Raw genomic sequence first — 13,822 nt, forward strand, 5'->3', positions numbered from 1 at the left:
TCTTCACAGTCCAACTCTCACATCCATATGTGACCACTGGAAAAACCATAGCCTTGACTAGACGGACGTTTGTTGGCAAAGTAACGTCTCTGCTTTTGAATATGCTATCTAGGTTGGTCATAACTTTCCTTCCAAGGAGTAAGCATCTTTTAATTTCATGGCTGCAGTCACCATCTGCAGTGATTTTGGAGCCCCCAAAATAAGTCTGACACTGTGTACACTGTTTCCCCATCTATTTCCCATGAAGTGATGGGACCAGATGCCATGATCTTCATTTTCTGAATACTGAGCTTTAAGCCAATGTTTTCACTCTCCTCTTTCACTTTCATCAAGAGGCTTTTTAGTTCCTCTTCACTTTCTGCCATAAGGATGGTGTCATCTGCATAACTGAGGTTATTGATATTTCTTCTGGCAATCTTGATTCCAGCTTGTGCTTCTTTCAGCCCAGAGTTTTTCATGACGTACTCTGCATATAAGTTAAATAAGCAGTTAAATTAGCTACTAATAAATGAATGTTGGGTAGTTTAATAGACAGTAGCTGAAAGCAAGTAAAGGAGATATCCTCAACAGATGTCAGGAATGATAAATGCTGAAAACCTGGAAATGTTGTTGATGGCCTGAGATAGTGTTCCAGCACAGTTAGTCCAAGAAACTCACAGCCAGATATCCAAGTGAGAAAGATCACTTTTAGATTTTTATGTAACTAGGGGAAAAAAGCCTTTGCACAGAAACTACAGACATATATAAGGGGTATGTTATGAGAATGTCATTTTAAAAATCTGCAGGGATTTGCAATTTTATGATAACTCTTAATGCACTTTTGTGATAGAGTTTATATATTAGAGATGACCCTAGCTGAACATTGTACTGAGATCAAAGTTCATAAGTTAGTTAACATTTTCAGTTTAACTTCTTTGTCTCACTAAATCTCCTTTTTTGATGAGCCTATTCTTTCTATAGTTTCATAGCTTAGGAAATGCCTAGCAGAGTAATCAATATGTGATAAGCTCATATTGATAAAGTGTCATGTTTAAAAATGCTCTGATATACATTTATATGCTTTTCTCTTCTAATAGTCTCATAGTGAAAACAAAACATATTATCATGTATTACAGGGGGAAAAAATACTGAAGCTCACTGATTTTAAATGGTTTGATTGAGGTCAACAGTTCCTAAGTAATATAACTAGTACTTAAGTTCCATTTTCTTCTTTTTAAACTTAAATCTTCAATAATCATAAAACCCTGATTTCCTTCATTTCAGTGTGTGTGTTAACTTATATTCAGAAACCATAAATGGTTTACTCTGTGTGACAAAACTAACAATGAAATGATGGAGAATGCAAACCTATGGCTACCTAATAGTCTGTTATATTATTATGGGGTTGGGAGAAAGCCTGTGGTGTGTGTGTGTGTGTGTGTGTGTGCACGTTTGTGCACTCAGTCACTAAGTGGTGTCTGACTGTTTGTGACCCCATGGATGGTAGCCCACCAGGCTCCTCTGTCCATGGGATAGTCCTAGCAAGAATACTGCAGTGGGTAGCCATTTTCTCCTCCAGGGAATCTTCCTGACCTAGGGATTAAACCACTGTCTCCTGCATTGGCAGGAAGATTTTTTACCACTAAACCATTTGGAAGGCTCTGCTGCTGCTGCTGCTAAGTCGCTTCAGTAGTGTCCTACTCTGTGCAACCCCATAGATGGCAGCCCACCAGGCTCCCCCATCCCTGGGATTCTCCAGGCAAGAACACTGGAGTCGGTTGCCGTTTCCTTCTCCAATGCATGAAAGTGAAAAGTGAAAGGGAAGTTACTCAGTCGTGTCCGACTCCTAGCGACCCCATGGACTGAAGCCTACCAGGCTCCTCCATCCATGGGATTTTCCAGGCAAAAGTACTGTAGTGGGGTGCCATTGCTTTCTCCGGGGAGAAAGGCTCTACTGAATGTCAAAGGTGTATGCTTAAAGAGATTTCTGGCTTGCTGCTGCTGCTGCTGCTAGTAAGTCGCTTCAGTCGTGTCCGACTCTGTGCAACCCCATAGATGGCAGCCTATCAGGCTCCCTGTCCCTAGGATTCTCCAGGCAAGAACACTGGAGTGAGCTGCCATTTTCTTCTCCAGTGCATGAAAGTGAAAAGTGAAAGTGAAGTCGTTCAGTCATGTCCACTCTTTCCAACCCCATGGACTTAAGCTTACCAGGCTCCTCCGTCCATAGCATTTCCCAGTCAAGAATACTGGAGTGGGGTGCCATTGCCTTCTCCAATTCTGGCTTAATTTGCATCAATTTCTTTGGAAATTAAAAACAGATAATCGTAGAAGGGGAATATTTTAGGGAAGGGGTTGAAGGAAATTAAGTGTGAGGAGGTCTTGACAGCATGAGAAGAAATGCTCTTTCCATAAACATAGCAAAAAATAACAAATCAGAGTGTATTCACTGGGCTAAGAAATAAACTAACTTCTGACATATAAGAAAAAAGTTACATCTTTCTCCTGGATAGGTGTCCAGCCCTCTTTGTAAAAAGGGTATAGCAATATGAAACTTCTTGTACTAATTGGAAAGGTTGACTTGGTTTTAGTTATATTTAACCTTTCACATGTTGACTCCCTATAGTTTAAATAAGGCTACGATTACAGGTTTAATTTTTTACAACACCTAAAATAATCTTGTAATAGTTGGGGTAATCTAGTTACATGTATATATTTATTTATAAGGTTAATTCCTCTTGACTGGTGGGTACCACAGGCTGTTTTCTCTGTTCTCTAGTAGTGTCACTCTCTGGCAAACTTCCAAAAGGTTGCTTTTGGGCCCAGAGGGTAAACTAGAACTGTTTGGAGATGCCTGAATTTTCTTATATATTTGGTTCTCTCTTAAAACAGCAAGTCCCTATAACAACTGTAGATAAGTAGTCTAGTGTACTTCCCAGGTGGCTCAGTAAAGAATCCACCTGCCAGTGCAGGAGATGCAAGAGGTGCTGGTTCAATTCCTAGATCAGGAAGATTCCCTGGAAGAGGAAATGGCAACCCAATCCAGTATTCTTGCCTGGGAAATCCCATGGACAGAGAAGCCTGGTGGGCTACAGTCCTTGGAGTCACAAAGAGTCAGACACAACTGAGCAACTAAGCATGCACACAAATCATTTAGTACTAAATAATAAAATCTAGAACAATTTACAAAACCCAGAGCTTTGGGCCTGTCATTTTTAGCTCTAATGATACGCAGTATTATGAAAGATATCTCAGTTTGTCTCCATCACTTTTCCTTTTGATAAATCTTCCCTTTACTTCTGTACTCCTTCCTGGATTTCCTGCTACCTCTTTGGAATCCTGAAGTTCTGTCTATGCCTAAATATACTTGATACTTTTTATTCTTTCTCTGTCAGATCTATTACAGTGTTAGAACTGTAGTTAACACTCTAATTATGAAATTCTTATGAAAATACTAACTTTATATTCCTTATCCAAACCTAATTGATGTATTTTTTCTTCCACTGTAAACTCACAATTAATAAAAGTACTGGTAAAATAATGTATGCTAAGATTTTTATAGATATTCCTAAGTGAAAATGTAAACTGTAAGGCAGTATTACACTTAAGTAGGGTATTGTTGCCAAACCTCAACTTATATTCCAAGCATCTCTTAAGTACACATCTCTTAAGTAACATCTCTTGGGTAATCACCTACTCCACCCTCCCTATAAAGCCAACCCTTCCCCCAGCCCCAAGATGTCCATTAGAAAGCCCAGCTACAGGACCACCAGGCATGTAGCCAGTTGGCTATAAGCCTTCAGGTTTCAGTGCCAGAATGTCCCAAGATCCTCTCGAGGTTGTTTGGTAAAGTGTACATTAAGATTACCTACAGTTTTTGCCTTCTTTTCCTTAAAGAAATGTGTTATGAGAATAAATTAGATAATTTAGGAGAAGCACTTTGAGATCCTAGGAAGAAAATGCATGCTATTTATTCAGGTTATTGTGTGTTTTAGTATTATTAATAAACGCTACATTAAAGTTGGCCTGAAGCTAAGGTCTGACACTTTAGCTGCATTTGAATATAAAGCTTCTGCAAAATTGGTTGCAGTTTGTTTCCATACTACCAAGTTCTGGTGGGTCACTCACTTTATGAAATTCCAAGTGGTGGAATATCTTTACTTTCTCTAATAAGTCTGTTTGTAATATAAACCATTTGCTTTGTAAATAAATGGCATTTTTCATAGTGACATGTTGTAATTTCCAATAGAAATATATGCTAAATTGATGAATTCATTAGAAGGCATATCATTAGGTGATGCTCATTTATTTTCAAGAGATGAATACTACATGAATGCCTAGGCTTGTTTTTATTTTTGTACCGTGCAAAACTGGAGAAAACTCAACTAGCCAAAGGGGAAAAATAAGCGATTAAGAGCTTACGAATTGGAGAAAGAGTTGCTACAGAAAAGATCATATTAATTTAAAAGCAATCTTCCCTTTTTTTGTGCATGTGTAGAAGGCAGATCATTTTCTGCTCTGAAGCATCCCTGAATTCCTGTTTCCTCAGATTGTCTCCTTCTTTCCCACCTGCCCAAACCCTACTGACAGACACTCAACGTCAGAGCATAAATGCAGGCTCTAAATAGCAGGAGGTCTGAGCCATTACTTTAGCCTCATGACAGGCCAAAATTTTTTCCCTTTAATCATCTCCTTTATACTCATTGGATCACTTATATCTGAGAGGGAACAGCCTGCCTCCCAGAACAAGAATGTCCTTATTTATCCCTGAACCAGACCCTCCCAGAAACAGAATTTTCTTTTCAGGAACAAGTTAAAAATTCTATTTTTCTTTTGACGTTTCTGGATTAACATAAGATAGAAAGTTTTCCTCCATTCTTTTTCTTTTTCCTGTAAAGAAATAGACTGAGTCCCATGAAGAGTCACAATGTGTTCCTTATTTGAAATGTTAATGCATTATGAAAAGAATTATAATCCATAAAATAATATCTTCAATAAAATTCATACAATAGAACAAAACATAAAAAAGGTTGTGATATAATCCTTATACAGACATAAATCTCCTTGAATTCAAATGCATATATCAAAAGATACTCCCTCAAATACTAGAAAATGATATGCATTATCTTTATGAATAGTTATAATGAGACTACCATTTTCCTGTCTGTATTCTAATAGCACTATCAATATAATGTATTCATATTATTAGAGTTGGAAATGCTAATTTAAACCTACATTGCTTTACCAGAAAATGTAAAAATTGATGCCAAATTCTGTTTTAAGAAAATGAACCCAAGTCCAGAGACATTTGTAGTTTATATTTCCAAATAGTTGGCAAAAAACAAGTATATATATTTTTTAGAGAGATAAGTACTTTAAAATTGTGTGGGTGATTTATTATTATAACCAATGGAATTTATTTCTTTTTATGCTTAAGATACTTTTTGGCAGAAAATTGCTCACCTAGGAAACCATCAATTCTCTTAGATCACTAGAATCTCTTATAGTACAAGGCTCCCAAGACTTTGGTATATTTTAAAATTTCTTCTAAATCACTGATTGCAGATAGATACCCATAGTACTATTTCTGAACCTGAGATGAGTTGAATAGGAAGAATAAATTGAGGATCTCCTATATTTTCCTGATAGAAATGACTTCAATCTGCAAAGAAGAAATATGAGAGTAATTTTTCCTCAGATCATCTTTATAGTATGAATGACTATTTTGGGAGCAGAGGTTGCCTTAGCTACTGACCTAAGCTCAAAATTTACAAATTCTTAAGATTCAGTGTTGAAGGATCTTTAATTTAGTATATTATTTACGTTTCTAAGTTTTGGACCAATGGATATTGAAACAGAAACACGTACAGAGACGTGTGTGCATATAGATATTTTTATATATTTGAATATTTGTAATTATATAGCAATTTGTTGTTGTTTAGTTGCTAAGTCGTGTCTGACTCTTTGTGACCCCAAGGGTTATAACTTGCCAGGCTCCTCTGCCCGTGAGATTTCCCAGGCCAGAGTACTGGAATGAGTTGCCATTTTCTTCTCTATGGTATCTTCCCGACACAGGAATCAAACCCATGTCTCCTGCATTGCAGGCATTGGCAGGTGGATTCTTTACCCCTGAGCAACCAGGAAAGCCTTATATAGCAAAGTTTCATCTATAATGTACTTTGACCCAAATACAGAACATTTTTTTTAAGTAAGAAACATGTATTGAGAGAAATCTATGATTATTACTGTTGTTGTTGTTCAGTTGCTAAATCCTGTCCAACTCTTTGTGACCCCATGAACTGGAGCCACCAGGCTCCTCTGTCCTCCACTATCTCCTGGAGTTTGCTCAAATTCATGTCCAGTGAGTATGTGATGCTATCTACCTATCTCATCCTCTGCCACCCGCTTCTCCTTTTGTTTTCAATCTTTGCCAGCATCAGGGTCTTTTCCAATGAGTCAGCTCTACACATCATTTGGCCAAAGTACTGGAGCTTCAGCTTCAATAACAGTCCTTCCAATAAATATTCATCTTCTGTGATTATAGGGCCATTTTTATTATAGTGTGGGCTTCTCTCCTCAACAATCTAGGTAGTCACCTTCATATTTTTATCCATATAAATGATGACTCTAGTGTATATAGCCTGTGGAACTAACAAATTTGTCACTCTAACCACGTGGACCCCAGGGTTCTTGTAGATGAAAGGAAGAATGAAGAATGGATAAAAGTCATTATTTACACCATTTGGTTAAAAAAGATTAGAAGTTCATTGGTATAAAAACAAGTAGAAAACAACTAAATAAATTCAAGAGAATAAAATGTAATTGAGAACTTGAATAAAAGATGGTGCCCTTGAAGATAATGTGTCATCCTGGCCAAGAAGGTAATCTAGATATAAATTGATAAGAAATAGGCTTCCCAGGTGGCTCGGTGGTAAAGACTTTGCCTGGCAATGGAGGGGATGCAGTTTTTATCCTGGGTTGGGAAGATCCTCTAGAGAAGGGAATGGCAACTCACTCTAGTATTCTTGCCTGGAAAATCCCATAGACAGAGGAGCCTGGTGGGCTACAGTCCATGGGGTTGCAAAAGAGCCAGACACAACTTAGTGACAAAGCAACAACAACAATCCGGGAAAGAAAGAATATTAAGAAAGGGACAATTTAAGAAAGAAACATTATGTGCAGAGTGGATGTTGAAAATACTTGCTTGACTGTAACTGTGTGTGTATTTTCGAGAGTGACTGCTTCTTCATCCTTGATAGAATAGGTTCAATTAGATCATGGCAGGTCTTGAAAGCTAGACAGAAAAGTTTGCACTTGATGTAGTGGGCAATAGGGAATTGCAGATTATTGAACAGGAAACAATAGCAGTGCTTTTGGCAGATAAAAGCAGTGATAAGAATAGAAACTTTTGAGAAAGAAGATTCTGGAAAAGCAAACAGGTATCACATATTGAAAAGATAATAGATGGGTTGATGGTGTGGAGAAGTAATGGGCATATATCATATCCAGGAGTGTTTTGTCATTGCTCAAAAACCAGCGAGCAGTAGAAGAGAAAGAAAATTAAAAGCTTTTCTTTCCTCTTTGATTTGTTCAAAATTGAAGAACTCTTTAATGTGCTTATAGTAGGAATGAAAGGAACCCTTGAATAAAGCCTGATGGAAATGTTAAAAACCGAAGAATTCAGAACTGGGTTTCCTGAGACCATGGGAATTAATGAGTTTAGAATAATGATGGGGAAAAAAAAAAAGAGAGAGAGAGAACTAAGTAAAAATGAAAAACTAGACTTAGGAACAATGCTTGTTAAGAGTCTATTAAATAGAAATTTCTAGTTATAATGATTACTGATTTTTAAATGATAACCCAGAGCACTAAAATATCAAGAGTTGCTTTCTAAATCTTTAATGATTAAGTTGCACTCAAATTAGATTTAGTGGATACTGATATATGCTAATTTTATGAAAATAGGCAAGGTACATATATGCAAACTCTAGAGCAACCAGACTATATGAACATTGTAAACCCCCCTTTTTAAAATAAGAATGAATAATAGAGTTCACTTTTCACTGCTCATGCCAAATAAGCATTAGAAATTAAGTAATTTAGTAAGGTAATTCTGAAGTATTTTCTTCAATTTTCTTTGTTGTAAAAACAATCTTTGAAACTTTAACTTGTGAAAATATTTTGGTCTTATATACTTGGGAGAATATCTTCTTCTGTAATAAACTTTAAAATGTCAAAAAAAAAGAAAAAAAAAAACCTTACTTAATGGGCCTGAAAAGACAATTCATAACGCCACTGTCTTATATTCTCTGTTTGAGTTCCATCATAGTTTATGCAATTAAAGCCATGTCATTATTAATGCTAATAAATAAATGCATTTTTTTAGGAACAGGGCAGACTATTATTAGATGTATTTCTTATGTGAAATTACTTAAAGAGAAATAATCACTTATTAATAAAAAAGGAATGTTTCTCTAAAACATGCTTCTTATATGAAAAATGTGGTATGTGCAATTTAAATATCTTTAATATATAAATATAATTTATCTGAATAGTTGAGAGGCTTTTGCTTAATTAGACAAGCTTTGTTGTTAACAAGTATGAACAGGAGTCTAATTAATGAATTGCTGACAATCCACTTTTGCAGTTTTTTATGACTTGTTTCTGAGTTTTATATAAACAAAAATTATAAGGTAGCTTTAGGAGAGGTAACAATGATCATTTCAGTATGAGGACAACTGAAATCACATCTGTGACTTTGTCAGTGCTTGCTTTATGCTAGATATCATACTAAGTTCTTTATATACAGTATTTGATTTCTTCATAGCTTATGAGGGGTGTTTAATATTTTACTCATTTAAATTGAGAAAAATAACTTTAGAAAGTTTAATAAATGCTTGTACAGTTACTAAAGGTCAGAGCCAGTTTTAAATCCAGGTGTGAATGATTTTCATAAATATGAGTTTAATCAATTTTCTGTATTATCTTGTGATATCTGGTTCAGAATGATGAAATGAATTACTTGAAGGGGTACTATAAATGGTCAGCTGATGTTTGTAACCTGGGATAAGACAAAACAAAAAGGAATGCAAAAATCATATGTGTTAGTCACTCAGTTGTGTTGACTCTTTGCAACCCATGAACTGTAGCCAACAAGGCTCCTCTGTCCATGGGATTCTCTAGACAAGAATACTGGAGTAGGCTGCCATGCTCTATTCCAGGAGATCTTCCTGATCCAGGGATTGAACCTGCATTGCAGACAGATTCTTTACCATCTGAGCCACCAGGGAAGCCTAAAACTATATAGAAGCATGAAAATTTAAAGCTGGGGGCAAAAATTTGAGTTTATTTATTTATTTTTATTTTATTTCATTTTTAATTGAAGGAGAATTACTTTACAATATTGTAATGGTTTCTGCCATATATCAACACAATCATCCACAGGCATACTCATGTTCCCTCCCTCTTAATTCTCTCTCCCACTTGATTTTCCATCCCTTCCCTCTAGGTTGTCACAGAAAACCAGCTTTGTTTTCCCTGAATCATACAGCAAATTCCCACTGGTTATCTATTTTACGTATGGTAATGCATATGTTGAGTTTATATAGTCCAAACCCCTGAGAAAACTCAACTCCTAATAGCCAAATGGCGATACAGGCAGATCATGTTTTTGTCACTCATTGTTCAGTCACTAAGTCATGTCCAACTCTTTGCAACCCCATGGACCCCAGCACCCTAACTCTTGGAGTTTTCTCAGATTCCTGTCCATTGAGTCATTGATGCTATCTAACCGTCTCATTCTCTGTCAGCCCTTTCTCCTTTTGCCTTCAACCTTTCCGAGCATCAGGGTCTTTACAATGAGTCGGCTCTTCACATCAGGTAACCAAAAGTTTTGGAGCTTCAGCTTCAGCAAGAGCCATTCCAATGAATATTCAGGGTTAATTTCCTTTAGGGTTGACTGATTTGATCTTCTTGCAATCCAAGGGACTCTCAAGACCTTCTCCAGCACCACAATTTGAAAGCATCAGTTCTTCAGTGCTCAGCCTTCTTTATAGCCCAACTCTCACATCCTTATATGATTGCTAGAAAAACCAAAGCTTTGACTATGTGGACAGTTTTTGGCAGAGTGATGTGTCTGCTTTTTAATACACTGTTTAGGTTTGTCATGGCTTTTCTACTATGGAGCAAGCGTCTTTCAATTTCATGGCTGCAATAACCATCAGTGATTTTGGAAACCAAGAAAATAAAATCTGTTACTGCTTCCACTTTTCCCCCTTCTATTTACCATAAAGTGATGTGACCAGATGCCATGATCTTAGTTTTTTTGAATGTTGAGTTTTGTGCCAGTTTTTTTGCTCTCCTCTTTCACTCTTATCAAGAGTCTCTTTAGTTCCTCTTCAATTTCTGCCATTAGAATGGTATCATGTGCATACCTGAGGATATTGATATTTCTCCTGGAAATCTTGATTCCAGTTTGTGACTCATCCAGCCTGGAATTTTGCATGATGTATTCTGCATAGAATTTAAATAAGCAGGGTGACAATACATAGGCTTGTTGTACTCCTTTCCCAATTTTGAACCAATGAGTTATTCCTTGTCCAATTCTAACTGTTGCTTCTTGATTCACATACAGGTTTCTCAGGAGACAGATTGGGTGGTCTAGTATGCCCATCTCTTGAGGAATTTTCCACAGATTGTTGTGACAGGCAAGTCGTATCAAGCCACATTTATTTATCTATTTTTTTAATTTATTTTATAATTGGAGGAAAATTGCTTTAAAATGTTTTGTTGCTTTCTGCCATACTGCATTTAATTCATCAGCTGCTTTTATCGTCTAACTCTGTACCTAAAGTGTCATGAAACAAATCTCTTATTGCATTAAAGAGCTAATGGAGAAAGGGAGATTATGTTTGGGAGCACAGATTTTGAGTTTTGAGAATTTGTTCATCATGTTCTTCTACATAGTTTTCAAAGAAAAAAAAAGGTGTTGTGGTAGTGATTAGGCAAAGTCTAATTTGAAATTTAGAAAGCATTGGACATCCAACCTTGTATTTGATATTTCCACATTTATTATCTCATTTAACCTTCACAACCACATTTAGAACTATTAACATATATGGTTCAGTTCAGTTCAGTCACTCAGTCATGTTGAACTCTTTGCGACCCCATGAACTGCAGCACGCCAGGCCTCCCTGTTACATAGGGCTAATATTAAAACGTTGACAAGCATATTAATTTTAGAATCAACTATTGATTACATATTTACAGTTAGAAATTAATTATTATAGCTTAATGGTGGTTTGCTGCGAATAGTTGTGCTTTGGCAAACTGAACTGATTTTGCTTAAATGTATCTAGGATTATCTAAACATTTCTTAGACCATAGTGTGTTTTTATATTAGTATACACATCACACTCTAATTTACAGGTGATGTTTGGGAGTTTCAGGGACAATTTTGATTACACATGATTTTTCCATGGTGATTTTTTTTTTCTTTGACCTTTACAATATTTGTAAAATGACCAATACAATACCTTTACTTTACAATATTGTATTGGTTTTGCCATACATCAACATGAATCCACCACGGGTGTACATGTGTTCCCAGTCCTGAACTCCTCTCCCACCTCCCTCCCCACCATCCCTCTGGGTCATCCCAGTGCATCAGCCCTGAGAACTGGGGATGTGTCATGCATCATGCATCATACATCAAACCTGGACTGGTGATTCGTTCCACATATGATAATATACATGTTTCAATGCCATTACCCTCTCCCTCTCCCATAGAGTCCAAAAGTCTATTCTATACATCTGAGTCTCTTTTGCTGTCTCGCCTACAGGGTTATCGTTACCATCTTTCTAAATTCCATATATATGCGTTAATATACTGTATTGGTGTTTTTCTTTCTGGCTTACTTCACTCTGTATAATAGGCTCCAGTTTCATCCACCTCATTAGAACTGATTCAAATGCATTCTTTTTAATGGCTGAGTAATACTCCATTGTGTATATGTACCACTGCTTTCTTATCCATTCATCAGCTGATGGACATTTAGGTTGCTTCCATGTCCTGGCTATCATAAACACTGCTGCAATGAACATTGGGGTACATGTTTCTTTCAAATCTTGTTTCCTCGGTGTGTATGCCCAGCAGTGGGATTCCTGGATCATAAGGCAGTTCTGTTTCCAGTTTTTTAAGGAGTCTCCACACTGTTCTCCATATTGGCTGTACTAGTTTGCATTCCCACCAACAGTGTAAGAGGGTTCCCTTTTCTCCACACCCTCTCCAGCATTTATTGCTTGTAGACTTTTGGATAGCAGCCATTCAGACTGGTGTGAAATGGTACCTCATAGTGGTTTTGATTTGCATTTCTCTGATAATGAGTGATGTTGAGCATCTTTTCATGTGTTTGTTAGCCATCTATATGTCTACTTTGGAGAAATGTCTGTTTAGTTCTTTGGCCCATTTTTTGATTGGATTATTTTTCTGGAATTGAGTTGTAGGAGTTGCTTGTATATTTTTGATACTAATTCTTTGTCAGTTGCTTCATTTGCTATCATTTTCTCCCATTCTGAAAGCTGTCTTTTCACCTTGCTTATAGTTTCCTTTGTTGTGCAGAAGCTTTTAAGTTTAATTAGGTCCTATTTGTTTATTTTTGCTTTTATTTCCAATATTTTGGAAGGTGGGTCATAGAGGATCCTGCTGTGATGTATGTCGGAGAGTGTTTTGCCTATGTTCTCCTCTAGGCGTTTTATAGTTTCTGGTCTTACATTTAGATCTTTAATCCATTTTGAGTTTATTTTTGTGTATGGTGTTAGAAAGTTTTCTAGTTTCATTCTTTTACAAGTGGTTGACCAGTTTTCCCAGCACCACTTGTTAAGGAGATTGTCTTTTCTCCATTGTATATTCTTGCCTCCTTTGTCAAAGATAAGGTGTCCATAGGTGCATGGATTTATCTCTGGGCTTTCTATTTTGTTCCATTGATCTATATTTCTGTCTTTGTGCCAGTACCATATTGTCTTGATAACTGAGGCTTTGTAGTAGAGCCTGAAGTCAGGCAGGTTGATTCTTCCAGTTCCATTCTTCTTTCTTAAGATTGCTTTGGCTATTCAAGGTATTTTGTATTTCCATACAAGTTGTGAAATTATTTGTTCTAGCTCTGTGAAAAATACCGTTGGTAGCTTGATAGGGTTTGCATTGAATCTATGGATTGCTTTGGGTAGTATACTCATTTTCACTATATTGATTCTTCCAATCCAGGAACACGGTATACTTCTTCATCTATTAGTGTCCTCTTTGATTTCTTTCACCAGTGTTTTATAGTTTTCTATAAATAGGTCTTTTGTTTCTATAGGTAGATATATTCCTGAGTATTTTATTCTTTTCGTTGCAATGGTGAATGGAATTGTTTCCTTAATTTCTCTATTTTCTCATTATTAGTATATAGGAATGCAAGGGATTTCTGTGTGTTGATTTTATATCCTGCCACTTTACTATATTCACTGATTAGCTCTAGTAATTTTCTGGTGGAGATTTTAGGGTTTTCTATGTAGAGGATCATGTAATCTGCAAACAGTGAGTTTTACTTCTTTTCCAATTTGGATTCCTTTTATCTCTTTTTCTGCTCTGATTGCTGTGGCCAAAACTTTGGAAACTATGTTGAATACTAGTGGTGAAAGTGGGCACCCTTGTCTTGTTCCTGACTATAGGGGAAATGCTTTCAATTTTTCACCATTGAGGATAATGTTTGCTGTGGGTTTGTCATATATAGCTTTTATTATATTATGTTGCGGTATGTTCCTTCTATTCTTGCTTTCTGGAGGGTTTTTATCATAAATAGATGCT

The sequence above is a fragment of the Bison bison genome, unplaced genomic scaffold (assembly GCF_000754665.1).
Source record: "Bison bison bison isolate TAMUID 2011002044 unplaced genomic scaffold, Bison_UMD1.0 scf7180017864149, whole genome shotgun sequence".
Lineage (NCBI taxonomy): Eukaryota > Metazoa > Chordata > Mammalia > Artiodactyla > Bovidae > Bison > Bison bison.